The sequence below is a fragment of the Aquarana catesbeiana genome, linkage group LG07 (genome assembly GCF_042186555.1).
Source record: "Aquarana catesbeiana isolate 2022-GZ linkage group LG07, ASM4218655v1, whole genome shotgun sequence".
NCBI lineage: Eukaryota > Metazoa > Chordata > Amphibia > Anura > Ranidae > Aquarana > Aquarana catesbeiana.
The window spans coordinates 293,725,108-293,752,465 of record NC_133330.1 but is presented as its reverse complement, the minus strand read 5'-3'; the positions used below and the strand labels follow the sequence as shown (position 1 = coordinate 293,752,465).

Below are 27,358 nucleotides of genomic sequence, written 5' to 3'. Positions count from 1 at the left end.
CCCACCCGCGGGCAGGCAAGGACGTACATACACGTCCTTTTGCCTGCCCGTGCCATTCTGCCGACGTATATAGTCGTGCGGCGGTCGGCAAGTGGTTAATATGCGAGTACTTTGAATTACGAGCATACTCCTGGAACGGATTATGCTCCTAATCCGAGGTTCCACTGTATATACTTTGCATTTAGCATAGACTATATTCAATGTTTACTCGATATTCAGTCAGTGCAGACGGTGTATATATATATATATATATATATATATATACAGTCTCATACATATATATATATATATATATATATATATATATATACACTCTGCATCTAGTGTAGCCTATATCTACAGTGCATTCTGTGATGTACTGTTACTAATACACGTGTCTTATATATATATACAGGCCCGGACTGGCCATAGGGCAGACTGAGCATTTGCCCGGTGGGCCATCAGGCTGCATGTCCATCCTCGCTGCGCACCTCCCTTCTCCAGCTGTGACTCCCGGCCACACAGAGCGCTGGATCCATGCTCTCCCTGGCTTGATGCTGAGGCAGAGAACAGGAGGGGGCTCTGTATGTAGACACTGTATTGCCGTATCCCACCAAGTGCAGTGCCTGTTGCACTGAGCAGCGGGGCTCTCTCCCAATCATACAGTTTGTAGTGTACATAGATTTTCAAAACAATGGGATAAAGGAATATTCCTAAACTTTGTTTTATCTCATGATTACTGTGACATTGTGTGAATGCATCAATGCAGGGCATGTTATTTCAGCTTGCAGAGCTTGGATTCATTGAATGAGTTTACCAAAAATGTAAATATTGCAGAATATACAGCCTCATGCCACATAACTAAGCTCAATTTAATGCTGAATAAACTAAATTATTATTGTATCTTAAATAGAAAACTATCCAAAAGCATTGTATCAAAATAAATTTGAAAAAAAATCAAAAAAATGTATTTAAATCCTAAAAATCCGATTTAAATAAAAAAAATCCGATATTTTTAAATCATTGATTTATATCCACCCTGGAAGGTAAGATACATTCTCTGCAGTGTTAATTTTGTTGACTTAAATATTTTCGTAGACTAAATAAACCACTTCAACCTCGGAAGATTTGGCTGCTCAATGACCAGGCCATTTTGTGACGCTGTACCCAAACAAAATTAACGTCCTTTTTTCCCCCACAAATAGACCTTTCTTTTGCTGGTATTTGATCTTTCATCTCTGCAGTTTTTATTTTTTTTCGCTATAAACAAAAAAAGAGCGACAATTTTGAAACAACCGCAATATTTTGTACTTTTTTTCTGTAATAAATAGCCCCAATTTTTTTTTAAAAAAAGCTCATTTTTTTTAGGCCGATATGTATTCTTCTACATATTTTTGGTAATAAAAAATCGCAAAAAAGCGTATATTGACTGGTTTGCACAAAAGTTATAGCGTCTACAAAATAGGGAATAGATTTATGGCATTTTTATTATTATTTTTTTTTTATTAGTAATGGCGGCGATCTGCAATTTTTATTGAGACTGCGACTATATGGTGGACACATCGGAAACTTTTGACACATTTTTGGGTCGATTTTTCAATTATACAGCGATCAGTGCTATAAAAATGCACTGATTACTGTATAATTGTCACTGGCAGGGAAGGGGGTGATCAAGGGGTTAACTGTGTTCTCTAGGTGTGTATTCAAGGGGATGCAACTTCTCGCCGCTGTGAGCAAGAGAGGTATGATGGATCTCCTATAGATCTTGCTCAGAATCTCATGGTGGTGTAAGAGGAAGAACGCGGGGGTCCAAGGCAGCTCCCGATCAGTAAACTTCTACACAATGCGGTGGACCTCGGTCCAATAGGGGAGCATGAGACAGCAGGACCAGAAGACGTGGAGGAGAGCCGGGTTCCTCCCCACATCTCCAGCACATATCAGAGCTCTAAGGGAACATCTTATGGATCCTCACTGGTGTATAGTACCACCGGGTCAGAACCTTAAACCCTGCCTCCTGGTGATTAGCACACACAGAGGTTTGACATGAGAAGAGAAGAAAACTCTCCACTTGCCGCTCAGTTAATTAACTGCTTGCCGACCGGCTCACGCCAATATACGCCGGCAGAAGGGCATGTACAGGCATACTAACGTACCTGTACGTTGCCCTGTAAGAAGCAGTTTGCGGGCGCCCACCGCGATCTCCATGAGTGTGATCGGGGGTCCTGCGGACTCGATGCCCGCGGGGATACCCGCGATCGTCTCACAGAGAGGAAGAACGGGAAAATACTGATGTAAACAAGCATTTCCCCGTTCTGCCTAGTGACAGGACACTGATCACCGCTCCCTGTAATCGGGAGCGGTGATCAGTGTTGTGTCACACATAGCCCCTCCCCCCACAGTTAGAATCACTCCCTAGGACACACTTAACCCCTTCACTGCCTCCTAGTGGTTAACCCCTTCACTGTCAGTCACATTTACACAGTAATCAATGCATTTTTAATCGCACTGATCGCTGTATAAATGTGAATGGTCCCAAAATAGCGCCAAAAGCATCTGAACTGTCCGCCATAATGTTGCAGTCACGATAAAAATCGCTGATCGCCGCCATTACTAGTAAAACAAAATTATTTAAAAAAATACCATAAAACTATCACCTATTTTGTAGACGCTATAACTTTTGCGCAAACCAATCAATAAATGCTTATTGTAATTTTTTTTTACCAAAACTATGTAGAAGAATACATATTGGCCTAAACTGAGGGAAAAAAATATTTATTATAGCAAAAAGTAAAAAATAATGCATTTTTTTTTTCAAAATTGTCGCTTTTTTTTTTGTTTATAGCGCAAAAAATAAAAACCGCAGAGGTGATCAAATACCACCAAAAGAAAGCTCTATTTGTGGGGAAAAAAGGACTTCAATTTTGTTTGGGAGCCACATCGCACGACCGCGCAATTGTCAGTTAAAGCGACGCAGTGCCGAATCGCAAAAACTGCTCTGGTCTCTGGCCAGCCAAATGGTCCGGGGCTTAAGTGGTTAAAGTCCCAAATCTTGCTCCCACTTGGAAATATAGGGGAGTCTGAACTCCTTGGGAGGCGATATGAGCAATTGATAAGTCAACAAAACTGTATGGAGCACGGGGGACTGTTCCAGGCATAATTGATTTAAGGTCGTCAAGATCCTTCCGAAGGGCGCCGGGGGGGGGGGGGGGGGGTTGCGACCCTAAGAAGTGAGCTAGCTGGAGTTTTTGCCAAAAGGACAGACCTGCCGAGGACGGGTCATCCAAAAGATTACGTTTTTCAATCTCAACAAAAGTGTACTTTTTACTTGTGCACATTTTACTTGCTGCATTTCTGTAAAGTGACAGCTCTCTGCTCTCAAGGGTATCCTTATGTGTGCCAGTTAGAATAAGCCATTCTTTTATAGGAAAAACTTGTATCCATAAATTAGAGCTTATGATACAAACACACCATTAACTATATATTAACATTAACAATTCAGCCTTTGTGTGCTCAACAGCACTAATATAAAACTTGCCAATAGAAGAACACTGTAGTGTGGCTTCCTAGAGGATAACGTTTAATAGCTCGGCATAATATAAGAATTGTATTTAGTAATTACCTTGCGTATTGCTGATGTAAGTTTAACGCCTGTCATTTAGATTATGATTATTCATCATGCCATGGGAAGATCTTAATTACAAGACTTGAAAATTAAATTAACTAAAGCTAGTTCCCAGATCTTGAAAAAGCAGAGATGTGTGATGTTGAATTTAAAAAATTGAAAGGATAGCCAGAGCTTTGGGCACAATCCAACCAGTCTCAGGCAAAAGTTACTTTAGGGTCCTGCAAAGAGCTCTATAAACCTACATGGATGGCCCTGCTAAAAATGGGATGGGGAAGAGCAGGGGTCACCTTAACGGTGCTCAGTATAATATAGGTAAAATATATATATAGTTTATAATATAGTATAATATATAATTATATTTCATTATAAAAATAAAAAGTACAGCGCTAACCCTTTCAGTGATCCTCAATCAATATTCAAATGTGTTATGGTGCAGTTGTGTGCAAAATCACTGTAGACATTCAAAAAACTTTAAAGTGCACTGTGCAATCTCAAAAAGACATAATCACAAAAAACTATGCATGACATATATACATACACTATATTACCAAAAGTATTAGGACGCCTGCCTTTACAAGCATATTAACTCTAATGGCATGCCTGTCTTAGTCAAGAAGGGTTCAATAGTGAGTTGGCCCACCCTTTGCAGCTATACCAGCTTCAACTCTTCTGGGAAGGCTGTCCACAAGGTTTAGGAGTGTGTCTATGGGAATGTTTGACCATTCTTCCAGAAGCGCATTTGTGAGATCAGGCTCTGATGTGGATGAGAAGGCCTGGCCCGCAGTCTCCACTCTAATTCATCCTAAATGTGTTCTGTCAGGTTGAGGTCAGGACTCTGTGCAGGCCAGTCAAGTTCCTCCACCCCAAACTCGCTCATCCATGACTTTATGGACCTTGCTTTGTGCGCTGGTGCGCAGTCATGTTGGAACAGGAAGGGGCCATCCCCAAACTGTTCCCACGAAGTTGGTATGCTAATAAACTAATAAATGATTAAAACTGTCTATATGACAGAACTGGCCTCACCATATGAAAAACAGCCCTGCTTGTGTGGGAGACATCAGCTTAAGCTGACTCTCTCAGAATAACAAAAGGTAGAAATCTGCAACAAAGGTTGTTAGATTCCTTGCAATGTACATAGATCACCTGGGGGGAATGTTTTTTTCTCAACAAAGGTGGAGTTAAGCTTTAAATATTGTCACTTTAATTTGATTTGATAGAAGTATTATTACTTGATTTCTGGATTTGGTTCACTTATGTACGCACTTTATTATCATATTGTTTTTACAACCATAAATTCACCTATTAGTATACATCCTAAGATTTAGATATCCATAGTATCCGAATACAGGGGATCCACGAGTTACGAACCTCCGACTTGCGAACGACTCCTACTTACGAACGGGAGGCGGCGTTGGCGGGCACATCGGAAACAGCGGAAAACATCGGAAAACATTGAAAAACATCACAAAACATCGGAAAACAACATCTCTGCCGTTCTGCGCATGCACTTCAGACTTATGAACAAATCCAACTTCAGGACAAACAGGCAGTCCCTAACCCGTTCGTAACTCGGGGACTGCCTGTACGGGCATAGTCACATTGATAAGCAGCATTAAGGTGGAGCAGGTGCCGTCTATTTTTTATTTCAATATATCTTGTCCCAAAGTGGGAACAGTACTGGACAGCAGCGGCTCATATTGCCACATACCACTAAGGCGCAAATGTCTCATAATATCAATTTTTTATAAACTGTCATTTTCGGTTTTGGTTTTCGGCAAAGTGCAGCCTGCATTTTTGGTTTTGGTACCAAAATTTCCATTCGGTGCACCCCAAGTAAATACAGCTGGATAAAACAAAAAACTGTGTCTGTCTTCATTTCAGACAGCGTGAGGAGAAAAAAAAGCCAATCACTGGCTTAACTGCAAGGGACATCGGTCCCGAAGAGGAAGAGGCAATTATGCCTCATCTGTGCCACCTGCCATTGCCACCTGACAGTGCCCACAGTGCCCACCAGTGCCACCTATCAATGCCCATGAGTGCCACCTATCAATACCCACAAGTGCCACCTACCAATGCCCACAAGTGCTACCTATCAATGCCCACCAGTGGTGCCAATCAGTGCCACCTAGCAGTGCTGCCTATCAGTGTAACCGATCAGTGCCATTATTACCACCCATCAGTGCCCATCACTGCCACCTATTGGTGCCCAACAGTGCCGCCTCATTAGCGTACATCAATGAAGGAGAAAAATTACCTGTTTTAAAATTTTTATAACAAAAAATATATATAAAATTTTTTTTTTTTTTTTAATTCGGTCTTTTTACATTTTTTTAACAAAAAATAAAAACTGCAGAGGTGATCAAATACCACCAAAAGAAAGCTCTATTTGTGTGAAAAAAACGATAACAATTTCATTTGGGTACAGTGTTGTATGACTGCGCAATTGTCATTCAAAGTGCGTCAGTGCTGAAAGCTGAAAATTGGTCTGGATAGGAGGGGGGTTTAAGTGCCCTGTAAGCAAGTGGTTAAGTAGAAGGCTGGACATTCAATCTATGCCTGATAACATGTTTGTCTGTCTGCTCATATCCTGGATTGTTTGAAATGAGTTTGTACCATACACAAATAGTCTCTAAAAAAGATATAGGGGTTGATATACTAAAGGCAAATAGACTATGCTCTTTTCAAGTGCAGTTGCTTCAGAGCTTAGTAAATGAGGTAAAGATTCCCTTTCCAAAGAATACCCAATGATGTGCAAGAAAAAAAAAAAACAGCATTTTTACTTGCACGTGATTGGATGATGGAAGTCAGCAGAGCTTTTGCTCATTCACTCAGCTCCAAAGCAACTGCTCTTTGCAACGTTCACAGTCTATTTGCATTTAGTTAATCAACCCCATAGATATATATTGTTAGATTGTAAGCTCTTATGAGCAGGACCCTCCTGTCTTGAATGGTATTGTAACTGTACTGTCTCCTTTTATCTTGTAAAGCAATGTGCAAACTGTTGGCGCTATATAAATCCTGTAATAATAATATGTTATATTGGTGGTGACATTATATTTTTATAGGCATACCTATATTTTTACAAATAATGATATAACCATCATTAGTAGTATTAACTATACTGGATCTATCAAGCCAAACAGAGAGACAGGCATGCTACAGAGTATAATATTGTGCTGTTTCCCTGCAGGTCTCTAGGGAGGTGGTCACAGTGTTCAGAAAGCCGTTAAAGTGGAACTAAGTAAAAAATTTTTACCTCTTTTCCAACAGTCCAATGCCTGCGCAGCACAGTTTACATTCTACTAAAGATTGCAGGCAGATGCATTTATTTTGTGTGTTTCGTCTGCAATAAACAGCCTACCTATTCACAATTTTTCTTCTTTAGACTTCAGTTCTGCTTTAAGTCTCACCTGGGGTCTGAAAGTTTTATCATCATTTTGCAGAGGAGGGCTAGGGTGCAGGACATGGAGCTTTACTTACTACAAGTGTACTTATCCTTTAAAGGTCATACCGCCCACCATACAGCTTCAAAAACCACTGTAGTGCGAAATTACTGTTTCGTTATCTGTCTTTGTTACAATAGAAAAAGTGCAAATCCAGCATTTATTTTTGAAAGGTTGTGGGTAGATAGTATTTGTTTTTTGAGTGTTGGTATTTTTGGTTTAGTGATTTCTTGAGACAATGCAGCCATTCAAGCTATTGGTTCTTGTCTTGCTTTATATTGGCCAGAGGAAAAGGGGGTGAACTGGGAGTTGGATAAGGAACTGGGGAGCCCACCATGAGAAGGTTTCTCTAGATTCACCAATATAGTGTAATAGGGTGCTTATATACAGATGTGTGAGTGTATCAGTTGTGCATTTGTGTATTTCCACATGTGTCTATACTTTCTATATATTTTTGTTTAACCACTTGACTTCCAGAAGGTTTTACCCCTTTCATGACCAAGGCATTTTTTGCTATCCAGCAAAGTGCTACTTTACCTGGCAATTGCACAGTCATTTATATAATTTTGTTTTCACACAAATAGAGCTTTCTTTTGGTGGTATTTGATTACCACTGGGTTTTCTTTATTTTTATTATGTAAACAAAAAAAGAATGAAAATTTTGAGAAAAAAAACACTTCCTGTCATTAAACATATCCAGTAAAAAAGTCAAATTTCTTTAAAAATCTAGGTCAAAAATGTATTCTGCTACATGTCTTTGGTAAAAACAAGAACAAAAAAACCCCCCAAAAACCCTATAAGCAGGGGTGGCCCGTCCATTAAGGGTGCATGGGTGCCGCCCTCCCTTTCCATCCCTGCCGCCACTCCCTAATTGTGCGTCTGGCCCCTTTCAGGATGCCAGGCGCATGAATTACAGCGGCAGGGTTTTTTTTAAGCATCTGATTAAAGCCAGAGGCTCCAATAAGCTTCAAAATAGGGTGGGCTCCAGACGCAGAGTATTGTGCTCGGAGCCCCCCCAGGTGTGGTAGAATAGCGAATTAATATTCACTATTCTAACACTGAATTGCCTCTCCACCAATCAGGAATTGTGGGTCAGATACCTGTTTCCTGATTGACTGAAGGACAGGCGATCCAATTGGCTGCCTAGGAGGTAGAGGAGGGAGGTGCACAGCAGAAGCTGCCGTGATCCACAGGAGGAAGGAGGGAAGTTGTCGTCCGTCGGACATGCTGCCCACCCGCTTCCTAGATGGAGTAATTGTGGGGCTTTGATGTCCCCACTGTCCGGGGGGTTCCTGCCGACGGGGGTGGGGGGGTGTTTGCGACCCCCCCCCAAAAAAAAAAAAATACAGCCACCACTGCCTTTAAGTGTATATTATATTATTTTACACTTGAATGGACTACTGTCACGATGAGGCTGACAGTGCCATTGTACACAGCTGGTAGAAGGTCCACTTTATAGAGACCACTGATGTTTCCCAATTGCGTGCTACATATGAAGACTGGAGACCCCTGTCTTCTCCTCTGACACTGAACCTTAGTCCTCAGCACTTTCAGGTCACAACAATTTGCATTCTGTACTTTTTTTTTTTTAAAGATCAGAAACTACTAACTTGACTCACATGGCTGCTTTTTGATTGGAAGCTCCCAAAAAGTAACTGTAGCAAGAGCACACAATATATTCAAAACTTAAAAAGGAGATCAAACATGCATTTATTTACATAGCAAAATTGAAAAGCCAAACCACACTCTATAAAAGTCATACTGTTCAGTTTAATCAGTGTGGCTGGCTTCCAAGTCCCTACCTTAGATCATGCCCCTCTGACACAGTTCACCTTGATCAGGCTTATTTGTTGACCTCAAAGAAGCCCAGTTGGGGTGAAACGTGTAAAAAGGGTCGTGGCCTGGGGTGGGGCCTGTGTTGGTTGCTACATTTCCTGAGAAGAATGAGCTCTTCTTGACCAGCACCAGGAGGACCTGAGAGGTGAATTTGGGACTTATGCATTTATTTACATTCTCAAAGGGTCATCTACTCTAAAAATTGGCTAGAACTAACCAAATTGGCATGCATGAATGTGGGGTAAAGCAGTGAAGCAATAATTTTATCTACCAGCACCAGTTGTATACATAGTACAATAACATGGCCCAAATGTAGCGTGTGTATTGGTTGCTGGGATATTTCCTGTTATATGATTAGAGGGACAAAAATGGTGTGCAGCTCACAACAGCTCTCACAAACCTCAAAAATGACCTCTGTCGATCTAACAAAGATCTAACAAACTGCATAAGATTTTTTCCAAAATTTTGATATGGGGGGGCTAACCCGGCAGAGGTCAAAAATGCTCTTTCCTTTTCTTTTCTTCTCTTCCCTGTCTGTGAGTCCGCTCACATCCAAAGGTTCACATACAGTACAATGCTACATTGTATTTTATTAGCTTCCTCAAAGCTAACCTACTGCTCAAAAATACAGAGTGTGTGTAATCATGTCTGAGGGGCCACCTGTCACAGGACAGCACAATGAGAAGCTGTAACAGTATTGGCTTAACCGTCATGAAAGAAAACCAAACAAGGCGCATAGGCCTTGTGCATTTAATGAAACATATAAAATAAAAATTAGCTTCTGCACTCTCCATTTAAACATTTTCCACCCAGCTGTTGCTCTTCATTAATATAAAAATTAAACTATGGCAAAAACAATAAAAATTAGGCGCTTACTCCCAAAGGAGCCGCTGGAAATTTGCCCAGGTCCTTCCGTAGTGGATTGCCCCATAGCCAGGGACATGATCTGAGTCACACTTTTCCTCAATGACCAGTCTAGGGGTGTTTTTGTTGTTTTTATTTTTGGAGAACTTGGATAGGGCTGAGGGAAAATAAGTGGGATACTCCAAAAATAGAATGATGTACAACTTGAAAACAATAGACTCATTTTTTGAACAGCTGAAGCAGAAGTCCTTGCTTGCAGCAAACTGTGGACTTGGCTTTGTAGTGGAAACAGTTAAATGCAAACTCCTTTCTTTAGAGCCACAAGAGCAGAGTCCCTTCACACAGAATCAGACAGACTGAGCTCTTCGTAAAACCAGCTGATGTCCCCTTTAGACAAACACACAGCTGACTCTCTAGCACCAGGGCGGTGTGTCAGGACCTGTGTGATTACTCGGGTCACCTGCTGGTGGCACAGTTTCTGGAATCGAAGGGCGTAGTTCAGGTGGCCACCAAATGATGTCTACCAGCAGGTGGACTGTACAAATAATTAGACTGCACCTGATGTGGACTGCTGGCGGGGTATATAAGCCCGCCCTTGACTTGAGCTCAATGCTTCAGTATTCTTCCATGCCTGAGCCTGATCCTTGTTCCCAATCCTCGTTCCTGTACCTGGACCTGACCCTAAACCCTGCTTCCTGCTTCCTACTCCCAGTACCTGGCTGCCTGTTCCCCTTGTCTCTTGTCTCTGTCCTGACCTTGTCCTGCTCATCGTGTGCTCCCTCCATTTTGTATATAGTTAAATTATTATTTGGGGTTTTTGCACTGTCATGTTGATTTGTCACTTACATATGTAGTGCTAACCCGGAAGAGCCGCTTGAGTATAATTGGTTACACACTATGCCTCTCAACCCCAAGTGTATTGTAGAAGAAATTAAGTTAAAGGAGCGCCCAGTGATCAGAGAGGTAATGAATTTGTATTTAATTTGACGTTTCAGCAATAAAAAGAGGCCAACTCGTTTCGGGGACTAGAAACTCCCCCGTCATCAGGGCTGCTAGTGAAAAGTTTTGCTGCCTCTGAACACACAGCCAGAGCTCAGGACTTCTAACTTTCCAGATCCATGTGCCAAAGGCAGCCTCCAACAGGATTATTCCACAACTATTTTCACTAGTAGCCCTGATGAAGGAGGGGGGTTTCTAGTCCCCGAAACACATTGGTCTCTTATTATTGCTGAAACTTCAAATAAAATACAAATTAATTACCTTTTTGATCACTGGTGCTCCTTTATACTAATTTCTTCTACAATACATGCGGAGTCAACCGTAAGGACATACACCGAGGTAGCAGCCCAAGCCCATAACAGGGCTCATCACCACCCTTTTCCAAACTGGGCACAGACTTCTGGAAACAAATTATTTTCCTCTGCCCACACCCTACCAATCTACAACACTGACTAATAGAGTCAATCCAGCGCGGTCTACACCCATTCTTCTCAACCCCAAGAACAGTCTCCATCCCTCTAGCATACCGGGCAATAGTGCGAGGACCAATGGAAAACACACACGTTATGATAAAACACAAAATTGTCTTTACTGTAAGGTTTCTGTGAAAAAGGGTAACAGACAGTAACAGTATACTTTTCAGATGAATTAACCGAAGAACAATAACTGATATCAAGAACCGTATAATTCAATATGTAATATCAAGCTGCTTTCAGGGGATTCCACAACTGCGAATAACCCCAAGAGCAGAGGCAAACACTCTAATAACAATAAATCACAATATGGCAACTTATATTGGATTGGTTACCTCTACTTATCGTGGCTCTATGAGTCCAGGCAGTAGGAGAGCAGAGGAATGGCCTTCTTGTATGTCAGACCTCTCTCTCCTGTGCCCTGACACCACAGGCCCAACTTCAGACACTGTACTCAAATCAACAATTAATAGATCAGTTCCCAAGGCAGACTATCCCGCACACCCACTACATATACAGAGCCCTGGACATGTGTGTGCATGGGTACTAGTAAATTCAGTTCCTTGGAAAAAAGGATGAGGCCTTGGTTCTTCAGCTAGCCACTTTCGTTGGTGCACATAGACTCCTGAGAATGCAGGATCTTCCTGAGCAAGGTGAATAAGGACAATGGTGTCTGTATACAGTGTCTCTGTATCTGGATGGCCTGGTGTCCTGCGGCACTACAGGTGTCAGCAAGGTGACTAAGAGCAATGATGTCTGTATACAGTGTTTATAAAGCTGGATGGGCAAAGTGAAGTAACTCTGTGTGTGTGCCGTATCCTTGTTTGCTGCAAATGGGCAAGTGGCCTTCTCACCAATCCTGTGATCAAGGACCAACGAACATCCTGGAACACGCAGGCTTTTCTGGTGACCTGACTGGTCACCCCACACTGGAATGTTTCACACTGTTGGTGCAGGTGTGCTTGGATGTGCACCTGGAATCTCTCCCTCTCAGGCTAGATGTCCCGACCGGCTGTGGTTATCTGGAACAATGCGGTGGACTGACCTGGGAGGCAGCACCTCTCCCTTAAATCCAGTCTGTTCTCCTGCCTCATGGTAACTGAATTTCCTCAGGAAATCAAAATGGAGTCTTTTGTTTCTCTCTCCCCAGAGCAGGCTGACTCTTGTAGTTCTGTGTCCATAGGGGCCATAGCTATAGGGTCGTTTTAGATGGGGACTATATGTTCCATAATCCTTTGCAGTTGCTGCTGTCAAAGTCCTCTTCATTGGTTCCTGTAATTGCCTTCACTCTGATTGGCTCCCTCTCCTCCTGCCAATAGGAACACAGGGGAGGATGCAGAGTGAGCAGTTCTGTAGGAGTCAGTGAAGAGAAAAAAATCCCTCTCAGACGCCGACAGGCACTTTTCCTACTCACAGAAGAACCTTGGTCAGCTTGGCCAGGCCACAGGAATATGCAGGGCACCTGCTACACATAGTTATATAGTTTACTGAGGTTGGTGTTGTTAGTCTGTCATTTGTCTTAATAAACTTATTTTAACCTTATTCAGTCTAGTTCCTGAGTCCTTAAGGTACAGTACAAACGCTTACTGTACAAAGTAAGGTCAGTTGGCATGTACCATAGGGTGAGTACATGGATTGAAAACTGGCTACAAGGGCGAGTTCAGAGGGTAGTGATAAATGGGGAGTACTCGGATTGGTCAGGGGTGGAAACTGGGGTCCCCCGGGGTTCTGTCCTGGGACCAATCTTGTTTAATTTATTCATAAACGACCTGGATAATGGGGTGAACAGCTCAATCTCTGTCTTTGTGGACGATACTAAGCTAAGCAGGACAATAACTTCTCCTCAGGATGTGGAAACCTTGCAAGTAGATCTGAACAAATTAATGGGGTGGGCAACTACATGGCAAATGAGGTTTAATGTGCAAAAATGTAAAATAATACATTTGGGTGGCAAAAATATGAATACAATCTATACACTGGGGGGAGAACCTCTGGGGGAATCAAAGATGGAAAAGGACCTGGGGGTCCTAGTAGATGATAGGCTCAGCAATGGCATGCAATGCCAAGCTGCTGCTAACAAAGCAAACAGAATATTGGCATGCATTAAAAAGGAATAAAACAATAATTCTCCCACTCTACAAGACTCTGGTCCGGCCGCACCTGGAGTATGCTGTCCAGTTCTGGGCACCAGTCCTCAAGAAGGATGTACTGGAAATGGAGCGAGTACAAAGAAGGGCAACAAAACTAATAAATGGTCTGGAGGATATTAGTTATGAGGAAAGGTTACGAGCACTGAACTTATTCTCTCTGGAGAAGAGACGCTTGAGAGGGGATATGATTTCAATATACAAATACCATACTGGTGACCCCACAATAGGGATAAAACATTTCCGCGGAAGTGAGTTTAATAAGACACATGGCCACTCATTAAAATTAGCAGAAAAGAGGTTTAACCTTAAACTGCATAGAGGGTTCTTTACTGTAAGAGCGGCAAGGATGTGGAATTCCCTTCCACAGGCTGTGGTTTCAGTGGGGAGCATCGATAGTTTCAAGAGACTATTAGATAAGCACCTGAACGGCCGTAACATACAGGGATATACAATGTAATACTGACATATAATCACACACATAGGTTGGACTTGATGGACTTGTGTCTTTTTCCAACCCCACCTACTATGTAACTATGTAACTATGTAACTATGATCTGACCATCCTTGCTGGATGCCTGCATGTGGTATGCCTGACAGGGTGACAACTGCCCAAAAATCTCTAAGATCTCTCAAAGCAGTCTGTACTTACAGTAGGGTTGATTAAGGCCCCTTTCACACTGGGGCGGTGGGGGCGTCGGCGGTACAACAGCGCTATTTTTAGCGCTGCTGTACTGTCGTTCTTGCAGCTGTATTCGGCCGCTAGCGGTGCAGTTTTAACCCCCGCTGGCGGACGAAAAAGGGTTAAAATCACTCGTACAGCGCGGTATTGCCGGTATTGCCGGTATTGCCGCGGTATAGCCGCGCTGTCCCATTGATTTCAATGGGCAGGAGCGGTTTAGGAGCGGTGAATACACCGCTCCTTCACCACTCCAAAGAAGCGGTTTGCAGGACTTTTTTCACCGTCCTGCCAGCGCACCGCTTCAGTGTGAAAGCCCTCGGGCTTTCACACTGAACAAACAGCGGAGGCTGTTTAGGGGCGGTTTGCAGGCGGTATTTTTAGCGCAATACCGCCTGCAAACCGCCCCAGTGTGAAAGGGGTCTTAGTAAAGGCAAATAGACTGTGCACTTCACAAAGTGCAGTTGCAGGCAAAAGGTTGCCATGTTGGTCTAAAAGATGCTGAATATTTTGTTTACCCCTAAAATGGATACTCATCAATCATGATACTATCTATGTCTGCTGTGTTGGTGCAGTATATAAAAGGTACAGAACTGTACCAACGAAGATGGCAAGGATAACTTGCCACAAATGTGTGGCAGTGTTGAATTGTAAGTCTGTTAACTTGCTGCACATTTTCACTGGCAAGTTGTACACTTGCGGAGCACTTGAAGCACAGGTTCTAGTTTTACACTTTTACGATTTTTAGCAAATTTGCGTGGCAAGTCTCTAGCAAGAGTAACATTGTAGTCTACAGCAAGAGCTCTGCAAGTCTAAAGCATAAAAATTCAGCCACAGCGACCCCTGTGACCTGATGACTAATGCACAACAACTGAACCGCAACTTGCTTAATGTTTGCAAAGAAAATTGATCTGGAGTCATGCAATGTGGACTTGCAGCAATTGTGTAACAAACGTGTGAAGCCTGGCAAGTCTAGCAATAGCTTAGCAAGTCATTTTAAAACTTGCAGCACAATTACTTGCTATCTGGGAAAGTAGAGGATACAGTTCAAAGTACCACACAGTAGAGCCACAGGGAAATAGTATCTCAATAATACTACAACAAATATCAAAAAAGTACAAACGTTTATTAGTGAATAATTAAAGAAGAAAAAAATATACAAATCCTCCATCTTCCATCATCTAAAACAGTGGTCCCCAACCTTTTTGGCACTGGGGACCGGCTGCGTGGAAGAAAATTATGCCAAGGCCTAGAAAGGGGGGGGGGGGGGATGTACGCACACGCGCGGGGGAGGGAGGCAATTTATCGGGGCAATAGCTGGTGTTGGTACTTCAATAATCACGGCACCATTGTTGATATGGTGTCAGAATGAATGATTTTCTTATATTACATTGTAATATAAATGTAATAGCTCAACTCACCATAATGCAGAATCAGTTGGAGCCCTGAGTGTGTCACCTTCCACGTCACCTGCCACCAGATGAGGAATGCCCGTTGCCATGCTTGCCTGCCACCAGTTGAGGAATGCCACTTGCCACGTCACCTACCTGTGCCACCAGTTGAGGAATGCCACTTGCCACGTCACCTGCCTGTGCCACCAGATGAGGAATGCCACTTGCCACACTGCCTGCCACCAAATGAAGAATGCCACTTGCCGCGCTGCCTGCCACCAGATGAGAAATGCCACTTGCCACGCTTGCCTGCCACCTGTTGAGGAATGCCACTTGCCACCAAATGAGGAATGCCACTTGCCATGCTTGCCTGCCACCAGTTGAGGAATGCCACTTGCCACGTCACCTGCCTGTGCCACCAGTTGAGGAATGTCACTTGCCACGTCACCTGCCTGTGCCACCAGATGAGGAATGCCACTTGCCATGCTGCCTGCCACCAAATGAGGAATGCCACTTGCCATGTCACCTGCCTGTGCCACCAGATGATGAATGCCACTTGCCACGCTGCCTGCCACCAAATGAGGAATGCCACTTGCCATGTCACCTGCCTGTGCCACCAGATGAGGAATGCTACTTGCCACATCACCTGCCAGGGCCACCAGATGAGGAATGCCACTTGCCACATCACCTGCCAGTGCCACCAGATGAGGATTTTCACTGCATTGGTGACACTGGTTCAGTGATCATTCTTGAGTGGGGGCAGGAGAGCAGAGATGCGGGGCGGGCGGTGAGAGATGATGTCATTTCTCTGCTCCCTGCCACACCTCCGACATTCTGTATGCTGTGAGGGCAGAAGAGCGGTAATGCTAGGCGGGCAGGGAGAGATGATGTCATCTCTCTGCTCCCCGCCACACCGCCGACATTCCTCACGCTGTGAGGGCGGAAGAGCGGTGATGCTAGGTGGGAAGAGAGAGATGTCATCTCTGATCACCAGCCCACTTCCCTCACGGTGACTCAAAATGTCATGCCGCCTGCCGCGGCCCGGCTCCAAAGACGCTACGGCCCGGTAGTGGGCCACGGCCCGGGAGTTGACGACCCCTGATCTAAAAGACAATGTTGTCTGTAAAAATAAGTGTCTAGACACCATCCATGCATCCACAAACATATAATATATGAAAATGAATACGGTATTCAATTGTGTATTATGGCAACACCGAATCTAGGATAGTCCGGCAAGTCTGGTATTAGAAGAACAGGCAGATGCTGCAATAACTCAGAAATCCAGAGGACTACAATCCATGGCTGGAAAAGGGCACATAAATATGTGTGGAGCTGTACAGGAAGGGCATGAAAAATAGTGCTGGTGTCACAGACCCAAACTACAATCATGTGTAGTAGCTCAGAATGCGTGTCAGGTAACCACAAGTAAGGCATGGACAGATAATGTGAATCTCCCATCAACTGCACAATTAGCCATAGAGAGGGAAAAAAAACAGTCAAACGTGCTTGTTCAATGTATAGTTACATATCTTGATGACGACTAATTCCATAGTGGCAGTGTAAAGTTGATACCAGCAGGGGCGGACTGACCATTGAGCCACCCGGGCACTGCCCGAGGGCCCTGGGCTACTAGGGGGCCCCATCAAGGTTGCCAGCCTCAATAAAACAAGGGACAGTATGTATAAATCTGTGTTTTTTTTTTTTTACATCTGTCTGTGTATACTGTGTGTACATGTATGTGTATACTGTGTGATTGCGTACTGTGTGTGTGTATACTGTGTGGCCCCATAATCTCTGATTGCCTGGGGGCCCCATAATCTCCTATTGCCCGGGGGCCCCATTAGTTATCAGTCCGCCCCTGGATACCAGTGTCACTGATCCAGACTCCCGCCGTCTCTCCTCGTGGCAGCACACAGCACTCCAGACTCAGAACCGAGTCGCCCAGTGTGTGTGGGGAGCAACTCCGCACGGCTCGGATCGTCTTACTGCCAATCACTAAAGCTCCACATCCCGTACTCCTGATACTATTTCCTTGTGGCTCTATTGTGTGATACTTTTGAAACGTATCCTCTACTTTGGTACAGTTCTGTTCTTTTTATATGCTGGCCTTGCCCCTGAGCCCCACTCCTATTAGGAGTGAGTGGATGAGTATATAGCGGTACTATCTTGTACCTTATATTTAAAATTGGCTCCCTTTTTGTTTGTTCATTGTGTTGGTGCAGTATGCTGGGTTGCTGATCTAGCAGCGGATCTAGCATGTTGAAATACTGTAAACTAGAAAAATTATACATTTGAATGTTGGTCAGGTTGGCTCTGTCCTGCATGCCACACAGCTAACAGCAGTCTGGCTAGAGCAATTCTATTTTTTTTTCCTCTCCAGATCATCATGTAGTATCTGTCTGAGCTTTAAAGTGTTTGTTAACTCAAAAAAAAAAAAAAATAGCGTTCCTGGTCCCTTAAAGCAGATTAAATAGCACATTGCTTGTGTGTAATTTTTCCCCCTCTAAACTGCAAAAAAAACCTGCCTGATCTTGCTACTTTCTGTATCCCCCTCTCTGCACTGACCACGAAAATCAGGGCTGCTGAGCCCTGACCACCGTGGTCAGTGTACGTCCCTCTCTCATTCGCAGCTGTCCTTTCTGCTCTCCTCCCTCCCCGTCACCCTCTCCTCCCTACCTGTCAGCTCCGTGTCTGTGTCTTCCTTCCGGGGCCGCAGACTCCGGCTCTGTGACTGGCTGGAGCTGCGTGATGTTACTCCCGCTTATGCGCGCGGAAGCCGCCATTCACTGCACTCGCTCATGAAGAAACGGGATGGGGGCATCATCAGTGCAAAACACAGTAAATATCTCCTAAGCGGCGCACGTTTAGGAGATATTTATAGTAACTATAGGTAAGCCTTATTCTAGTCTTACCTATAGGTACAACTTCCACTGAGAGGTTTATAGCCTCCTTAACTCACTGAAAATCTTGGTGAGAATATGTGTCATAAAGAACCAATCACAAAACATGGGAAAAACACTTCTGCCGGCGATTGGACCCTTACGTTCGTGCACAACAGAGGTGTCATTTCTTGGGGTAAGAAATGGCATTTCCCCCAGAGATGGTGAAATAGCAAGCAATGTTCCCCTTTAATATATGTTGACAAACCTGGGAAGTCACCTTAAGGACATCAGATGATTGTTTGTTACCCCAACATTCCATATTTCTGATATGTGCCTGCTGTACCATGTACCCTATTTATCGGTGTATAACACGCACCCCAAGTTTAAGAGGGAAGTTTAAGGAAAAAAACTTTTAGGAGGGAAGTTTAAGGTAAAAAACGTACATTTTAAATGCCCATCAATGCAGCCTTGCACAGCGACCATCCGCAGCCTTGCAGTGTCCAACTGCAGCCTTGCAGCATGTTTGGTTTTTAAATTTGCTGCCACCGAGATATTCGGCTCCTCTCGCCGCTGACACAGAGCGAGCCGAGCCGAGTGTATTGTGTACTCAGCTACTCGGCTCTGCTCGCAGTCACGCCCCCGTCCCGCCCATTGGCCCAACTCCTATGATGGACACAACACCGGTCCAATGGCGGGACATAGGAGGCGGGACTGGGCGTGACTGCGAGCGGAGCCAAGTACACAGTACACTCAGCTCGTTCAATGTCGGCGGTGCTCCTCTTGCCCACAGACAGCGGGGGATCGGAGTATAACACGCAGCCACGATTTCCCCCTGATTTTAAGGGGAAAAAAGTGCGTGTTATACGCCAATAAATACGATTGTATAAGAAAGTATTCTGTTTTCTTTGTATTGCTTTCTTCATGTGAAATCCCTGCCAGTCTCTCTGCTTTCCTATTAAAAACTGATCACACTAAGCAGGAGAACATGCCGTGGTCAGTTCTCTAGCTATGCTGGGAACTCAGTTTGCTCTCCTCCAATGATCAGACTTGTCCTGACACTCCCCCCTGCACAGCCATTCACTGGGATCTCAGTGTGCTGCTGCTTCCCCTCCCCCAGCTCTTATGAAGCTGAGAACAGAGGGAATGTGGTCACTTATAAAAAAGGGAAAAAAAAAGTATTTATAATGTATTTTTATATCTATACAAAATGTTTTGTCTTTCATTTCTATTTTAAACTTAATGTGTTGCTTTAAAAGGTGATCGTTTACAATCAATATAAGCTGGGAAGGGGTGGAAGCAGAATTTAGCAGAAGTGTGTCCCTTTAAGTGCAGAACTGGGCTTGTGAAACTTGTTCCTTCCTTGAGTAGAATAGGCCTGAAGTGGAATGCATACAGAATTCCTGCCAATCGGGGACGCAGAAAGCGTTAACAGTGATATCCTGGTTGCAGTGCATCAATGAGCAGTTAATGGATATAGGCCGCAGCACTGAATGGGCTTTGGAGTCTGTGTCTCTGTGTGGCGGTCTGTACTGTGGAAAATCCTGAGCTTAAGTAACGGGCAACAACAAGCTTATAACGTGGTGGCGTGGTATGGGTAAGGAACCCTCTCACCCAGTCTTTCAATGTAGCAGGGTGAAGCGATGACCTTGCTGTTGGGCGGGGGGGGGCCTTTCTTTCTGTCCTCCCACGGATGATGTGGTACCAATGGTACCCAAGATGTATGAGCATTATGTTTCAGGAAAAAATCCCCTCGCCCCACAAAAAAATTAAGAACTAATCCACATGCTCACCCCCCCAAACCTAAATTCCCCCTCCTCCCATTCCACATTCGCAACCTGCTGAAATCCCTCCTCCCAGCACAAATCTTTGCCCCCCCTCATCCTACCCAGCTCAAATCCTCTCTGTCCCTATATGTCCCTAGCCCAAACCCCTGCCCCCCAAAAAAAATTTTTCCCCTCCTAGCACAAATCCTCTGCCCCTTAAATTTCCCCTCCAAGCACAAATCGTCCCCTTCCAGCACAAATCCCCCTCCCCCAATCCCCCATCATAGCACATATCCCCCACAATCATCCCTACTAGCACAAATCCCCCTCCTCCCAAAAAAAATATTTCCCCTCTACTATATTACTTTTATAGCACAAATCCTCTTCCCCATCCCCCCTCCCAGAAGAGTGAACTGCTGCCCCTACAGAAATACTATCACCTAAGTGAAGTATACTGAAGTTGGTGAAAAGAGGATGTAGGTGTGACGCTGTTCTAATTAGGCAATATATAATTTCCCCTTTGGTGGTATTCTGCTATCTTTGCACCTTTTGCAGTGTGCCAGAGCATGTATTATAGAGACAGTGTAAGGGAAAGGGACCATACCAAGAGGATATTCAAAAAAGCATTTCTTGCAATGAAATACAATGCTTAGACTAATGGCAAATTTTCTGCTATAGGTAATAAAAATCCTAGGGGTTATGGGGCTGATTTGGTTATTCAGAGAAGCCCGGAGTGGGACGCAGGCTTAATGCAGGGCTGACATGACATGGGAGCCGAGGAAAACCGGCAAGGATAGGGGTTAATAGAATGGGAGGGGATAGACTATAGGAAAGGGGGGTGGTTAGGTTTAGTGTTCCTGAGGGGGTAGGAGGAGCTAAGGGCCTTTGCTCAGTCTCTTGCCACTGGATGAGGAAGCAGCTGCAGCGTGTGTCTCTCTCCCTTCAGCATGGTAAGCATGGAGGAATTTCTTCTTCAACTGAGGGCCGCAGCTGCTTCTCACAGCCCTGAATGGCTCCACAGACAGATCGAGGTGATTACCGAGGAGGATTCACCGGTGGCAGGTACATCTGGGGCATGGCGCTCGGAGGTCCAGGCCTCCGGAATGCTTTTCACCCCCCCTCCTCCCCCCTAGCTTTGCGCCAATTAGGGAGCTCACCCATGGTGGACCCTCCGGGAGCATCGGTTCCACCATCCACTCCGGCGGCCGGTGCGAGCACCGGGAGCAATCCCCGACGCCGGTGGAGCTCATCTGGCGGTGGCCGAGGTGCAGTATCTCCGCCGGTCCCGCCAGCCCGCCTCGGAAGACGGGAGCACACAGCCAGCTCACCTAATGTGGCCCCTTCTAGGGAGTTGGGCCAGCGTGGGAGAGGTCGCCATGCGGCGACCAGTCAGTCGGTGCGAGCGACCGGTGTCCCCCTGTCCAACATCCAAGATGGTCGGTCCCTTAGGTCGGGGGGCGGAGCTAGTCGGGTACCCTCATCATCCGCCTTGGCAGCAGGCCCCAGCAGGAGAAGCGCTGGATGCGCGGGAGCGAGGCGCAGTGCGGGGCCGGGACCAACACTTCCAGACCCGTGCCTGTGGCCTCAGCTGTTACGATCCCAGAAACATCGGGCCAACCGGATGTGACTTTCTCCCGGACAGAGGGGGAGTTGTCTAGATCCGAGGACGAAAGGCCGGTTCGGGTAGCAGCGGTGGAGACCAGACGCGCGGCTGTGGGACCCCTTCCTGTGCAGCCTGGTGAGTCCAATCTTAACACTCTATCTCCCTTGCAGGTGGTCTTGGGTGGTTTATTGGCTTTGGGGTCGGGGGGGCAGGGTGCATCCCCTCCCCCGCCGGTATTGGCAAGCGCACCCCCTCAGGCAGCAACCCAAGGGGCTGCAGCATTAGGAGCAGGGTCCGATTTACAAACTCTCCTGTCGGGTTTGCGCTCGCTGGTTCAACGTTTTGATGGGGTTTCAGTTGCCTCTTCTCCTGTGCAGGGGTGGTTGCCCAGCTTGGCGGGGACAGCTCCGCCAGTTCCGGGGACAGGCGAGTTGTTGTCTACTGTGGAGGGAGAAAAGGGTGGGGTGCAGGAGGGGTCAGTGAGTGTTGACAAGCCTGCGACGAGTAAGGAATCAGGTAATGCAGTTGACACGATACGTTTAGTGGACGCAGCCAAGTGTGAAGTGTATGTTTGCTTTGAAGGTTCTTTGGGGGTCCATCTCAAGACGGAGGTGCGGGAAAAAACCTGGAAAGGTGAGTACGTGGAGATTTTTTCCTTACTGCCGCTTGAAAAATTTAATTTAGACAGGGTTAAGCCGGACGAGTCCAAGAAGGATGAAGAAGAAAAGCGTAGGCATCGCCTTATTCCACGATCCTTTGCCAATTGGCTCCATTTTAGCAAATGTGATTGGAGAAAAACAACCAGAGTGCTGCTCTGCACTTTTTTGTTACTTGGACGCAATTGGCAAAGCTCAAAGGGTGTATGGGGGTCCGGCTTGGCTCCGATATGACGAGCAATTTCGTCAGAGGAAGGAGGTTCGCCCCTCCATACGCTGGGACCATAAAGACATCAGCTTGTGGATGAAGCTGATGTCTGTGGCTCGGCCTGCTTCTACGTTATTTCCAGGCAGGATCGGAGGTGCGGATGCCCCAGGACAGCCGGCCCCAAAAGTTAAAGGGGTGTGTTGGCAATTTAATGAGGGGGCCTGTAGGTATGGAAGCTGTTGTAGTTTCAAGCATGAATGCTCAGGCTGTGGGGGCGGGCACATGTTATCCCAATGTTTCAAAAGAGGGAAAGGCAAGTTTAGGGATTCTTCAGGAAAGAGGGAGGACTCCGGTGAGGGTGGAAAAGACGCGTCTCTTTCTAAATAGATATCCAGATCAGGCGGCTGCCCGGTTGTTGGAGTCGGGTTTTTCCGAGGGTTTTCGTATTCCATGTGCGTTGAAAAATATTCCTCCTGAAGCCAGGAATTTGCGGTCGGCTTTTGAACATCCTGGGGTAGTATTCATGAAGCTAGCAAAAGAGGTGGCGTTGGGTCAGATGAGCGGCCCTTTTCCATCCCTCCCTAGAGCAGACCTGGTGGTTTCTCCCTTGGGGGTGGTACCCAAGAAGGAGCCGGGTAAATTCAGGTTGATTCATCACTTGTTTTTTCCAAAGGGGGGTCTGTCAATGACGCCATTGATCCTGACGCATGCTCGGTGTCATATACATCGTTCGATGTGTCGGTTAATTGGGTTCGGCGCTATGGCCGGGGGGCCCTCATGGCGAAGACTGACGTTGAGGCGGCTTTTCGGTTACTTCCGGTTCACCCTGACAGTTTTTACCTTTTGGGATGCCAATGGGAGGAGGAATATTATGTCGATCGGTGCCTGCCAATGGGCTGTTCTATCTCATGCTCACTGTTTGAGATGTTCAGTTCATTTGTGGAATGGGTTGTACGCGATGTGTCGGGAATTAATTCCATCATTCACTATCTCAACGATTTTTTGTGTGTCGGCCCTCCTTCATCTAAGGTGTGCGGGAATTTGCTGGCTACCCTTCAGCACATTTCGGCGCGTTTTGGAATACAATTGGCTCCAGATAAAATGGTGGGTCCAGTCACTGAACTCAGTTTCCTAGGTATTGTGATTGATTCCCGGGCCATGGAATGCCGATTACCGGAGGACAAACTGCTGGTCCTCCAGGCGGAGATTCGATGTGTGGTGGGTAAGCGCAAGATTCAGCTGTGCCAGTTGCAATCGCTGTTGGGGAAGCTGAATTTTGCTTGCAGGATTTTGCCCATGGGGCGTGTGTTTTGTCGCCGCTTGTCTGCGGCGACGGCAGGTGTCTCATCCCCGATACATTATATCACACTGAGGCGGGAGCACAGGGAGGACCTGCGCATTTGGCATGCCTTCCTGGATTCCTATAACGGTAGGGCGTTGTGGATGGAGGGCCCGGTTATTCATTTCGACCTGGAATTCTATACTGGGTCATCTGCCTTCGGGGCTTTCCTGGGGGGGGCGGTGGTGTGCTGAGCGGTGGCCGGAGGAGTGGCGTAATGCAGGTTTCCTCAGAAATTTGGTCTTGTTAGAGTTATTTCCAGTTATCGTGGCAGTGGAAATTTGGGGGGAGGTTTTCCGGAATCAGAAAATAAGATTGCACTGCGATAACATGGGGGTAGTTCAGGTCATTAATCAATGCCAGTTGTGTGTTTGTTGCGGCACCTGGTGTTGCGTTATTTGCAGTTTAATGTTTTTCTGTACGCCGTGCATATTCCTGGCACATCTAACACTGTTGCTGATGCTGTGTCTCGGTTTCAGTGGGACAGATTCCGGGCGGTGGCACCTGCAGCGGAGCAGCACGGGAATCCCTGTCCTCCGGAGTTGTGGCAAATACCGTTGGAATAATCACGGATTTGATCAGGAAGTCGGTTTGTGGGAGTACATGGGCGGTAATGGTGTGGGTTGCTGGGACAGGTGGACAGTTGGAGTAGGAAGAGTGACAGCCTTATTGTACATCATTGGGTTGAATTTTGAACGAGGGGTGTCAGCCTCAGCTATGGATCGCAAAATGGCGGGGTTGGCGTTCTGGTTTAAAATGACGGGGGAAGGGGATGCCACAAGAGAGTTTATGGTCAGGCAAGCCTTGAAGGGGTACAAGAGAGGGGCAAAAAGTAGAGACAGCACTTTGTCCCGGTCACTTTGTCCATACTGGAGCAGCTGCTGGGGGAGGTAAGTAAAGTGTGTACTTCAGATTATGAAGCTGTGTTGTTCAAAGTTGCATTTGTTCTGGCTTTTTATGGGGCGTTTAGGTTAGGTGAGCTGGTTGGTCCTTCTAGGCGTGCGCATGGGGGACTTCAGTTTGGGGATGTTCACTGTGGTTCTGCATCTGCAGCTCTCTTTCTTCGCAGGTCTAAAACAGATCGGGTGGGTAAGGGTAAGTATGTGCATGTGTATCCTATCCCTGGTGGGGCGTCCTGCCCAGTTGCGGCTATACGGCAGTTCTTGGGTTGCAGCCCGGCGAGCGAGGGTTCCTTTTTGGTTCATCGGGATGGATCTTCGTTATCCCGGTATCAGTTAATTTCCATTTTTCGTCGTTGTTTATTATCGGCAGGTCATGATCCTTCCATTTACGCTTCTCACTCCTTCCGCATTGGGGCTGCCACGGAAGCAGCCAGGTGGGGTTTGGACAGTTCAGTCATTAAGCGTATAGGGCGGTGGGAATCTGAGCGGTTTAAACTTTATATACGCCCTCACTTGGTTTAGATGAACTGGGTTAGTAATTTTTCGTTGTGTATAAGTTTGGGGGCTTGTTGTTTATTTGTTTCTACATGCTACATAATTTTTTATTTCAGATGCCGGTGTTGGTCTCGTATGGATTATGGGACATTCATTTGTTTTTTGGGGGACTCGAAAAGGCGGATGTACGCCCAAATGGTCGCCAATGATCGCACCCCGGATGTGTTAGTACTACATGTTGGGGGCAATGATTTGGGGGTTAGATCCATGCGTCACCTTATTAAGGGTATAAAATTTGATGTCCTTAGGATCCATACTGATTTTCCTCAGACTATGGTGGTGTAGTCAGACATTGTGGGCCGTACGTCCTGGCGGTTTGCTAGATCTATAGAAAAACTCAACAAAACACGGATCAAAGTGAATAAGGAGGTGGGTCGATTTATAGTACGCAATGGAGGTTTAGTGGTTCGGCATCGGGAACTGGAGGTGGAGACTTACAGGTACCTAAGGGGAGATGGGGTCCACCTTAATGCGGTAGGCATTGACTTGTGAAGTCTGGGCTTGGAGGATGGGGTACAGCGGGCTATGTGTTGTGTGGGGCGCCCACTGGTGTGAGGTTTCACACCTGTGGTCTGTGGCGGTTGGGGATCCTTGGAGGCATTGGAAATTAAGAATAAATCGATGGAAGTGGGAACCATTATCGGTATGGTATCCTTTGTTGATGCCAGTTAACTAAGGTTTAGCTACCATTGGGAGATGGGTATCAGCGCGTAAGTTTAAGTAATGTCGTTGGAGTCGGAGCGGCCGCGACTGACAGCTGTGTTCGGATACGCTGATACGGTGATATGTGGTCGGTGCCTCCAGGGATCCCTGACAATGGTTTAAAATGTTTCTGATAGTATATGGTGTTTTTTACCTAAGAAAAGTTATGGTTAAAAAATGTTTAATAAAGTGGCCAAGTGTGGCCAATTTACTCCAAACGGGTGGTCTGGTTATTTTAGAGGTTAAGTACGGTATTAGGTATTTATAAGTATTAAGATAGGTTTGGTATAGGCCATAACATAGTCAAGAGTTTGCAAAGGGTGCAAAGATAGCAGAAAACCACCAAAGGGGAAATCAAATATTGCCTAATTAGAACAGCACCACACCTACATCCTCTTTTCACCAGCTGGTTACACTAGTAATTTGATTTGTAAAACCAGAAAGAATTAGAATTAGGTCTTCGGAAAATACAACTAATTTGATCTCAGTTTGGCTTACACATAATCTCTGGGATAAAGTTGAAGAGATAAAGGATCCTATCAAAGGCTCTATGAAAATGTTAAATTTAAGTGACGACAGGGGGAAGCCTTGGTGTCTGCCTTTTTGTAGTTCGAAGGGAGTAAAAAGAGACCCAGACCTGAATCTCGGGGCCTTAGGGGCCAAGTATGGTACGTAGTCTGAATGTATTCTAGAAATGTACCTGCGATGTCCATACGCCTCAGCACCTTCCACAACTATTCCCAATTTACATTGTCGAAAGCCTTCTCTGCATCCAGAGCAAACAAATCCATGTGTGGCACAGAAGGAATCCAATCAGGTATGCTCCAGCACTGCTGTAATTTTCCAATTATTGATCGTCGCTGATCTCTCTTAAGTTTGCTACATTCAACCTGATTTACGTAAAAATTTTCAAAAGTACGTTTTTTCCCCAGAACCTGATGTATTAGGTTAACCAATGACCACAGAAGTGTTTGACTTGAAGCCATGCTGTTCTATTAAAATCAGACATGTCCTGTTTTTATCTTATGTCCAGTATATCTTCCTTGTCTTGTGACAAGCCTCCAATAATTTATTTAGTAAGGGTCATTTTCTTTCGGGACGTTACAGATGCAAGTATTGCAGCCCTCAATCCTGCCTTCATTGCCCCCCAAAAGAGGATTGGGTTAACACTTATTTCTGGTGGTGGAATTGTTAGCTATCCGGCCATTACAATGCAAAAGTTAGGATATTGGACTATTGCATGCAAACATGAGAGAATGGGAAAGTGATTTCAATACATAATTGATTAAAAAAAAACTGAAATGTGCCCTTC

General features: G+C 45.4%; 1 long non-coding RNA gene across 1 annotated transcript in view; it reads left to right on the top strand.

Annotated features, from left to right (window-relative positions):
- LOC141102566 (uncharacterized) overlaps positions 1–25,489 on the top strand; it is a 48,410-nt gene extending 22,921 nt beyond the window's left edge. Inside the window, exon 4 of the long non-coding RNA XR_012235151.1 lies at positions 25,401–25,489. This is a non-coding gene — a long non-coding RNA (uncharacterized lncRNA). The remainder of the gene's footprint in view (positions 1–25,400) is intronic.
- The last annotated feature ends 1,869 nt before the right edge of the window (positions 25,490–27,358 follow it).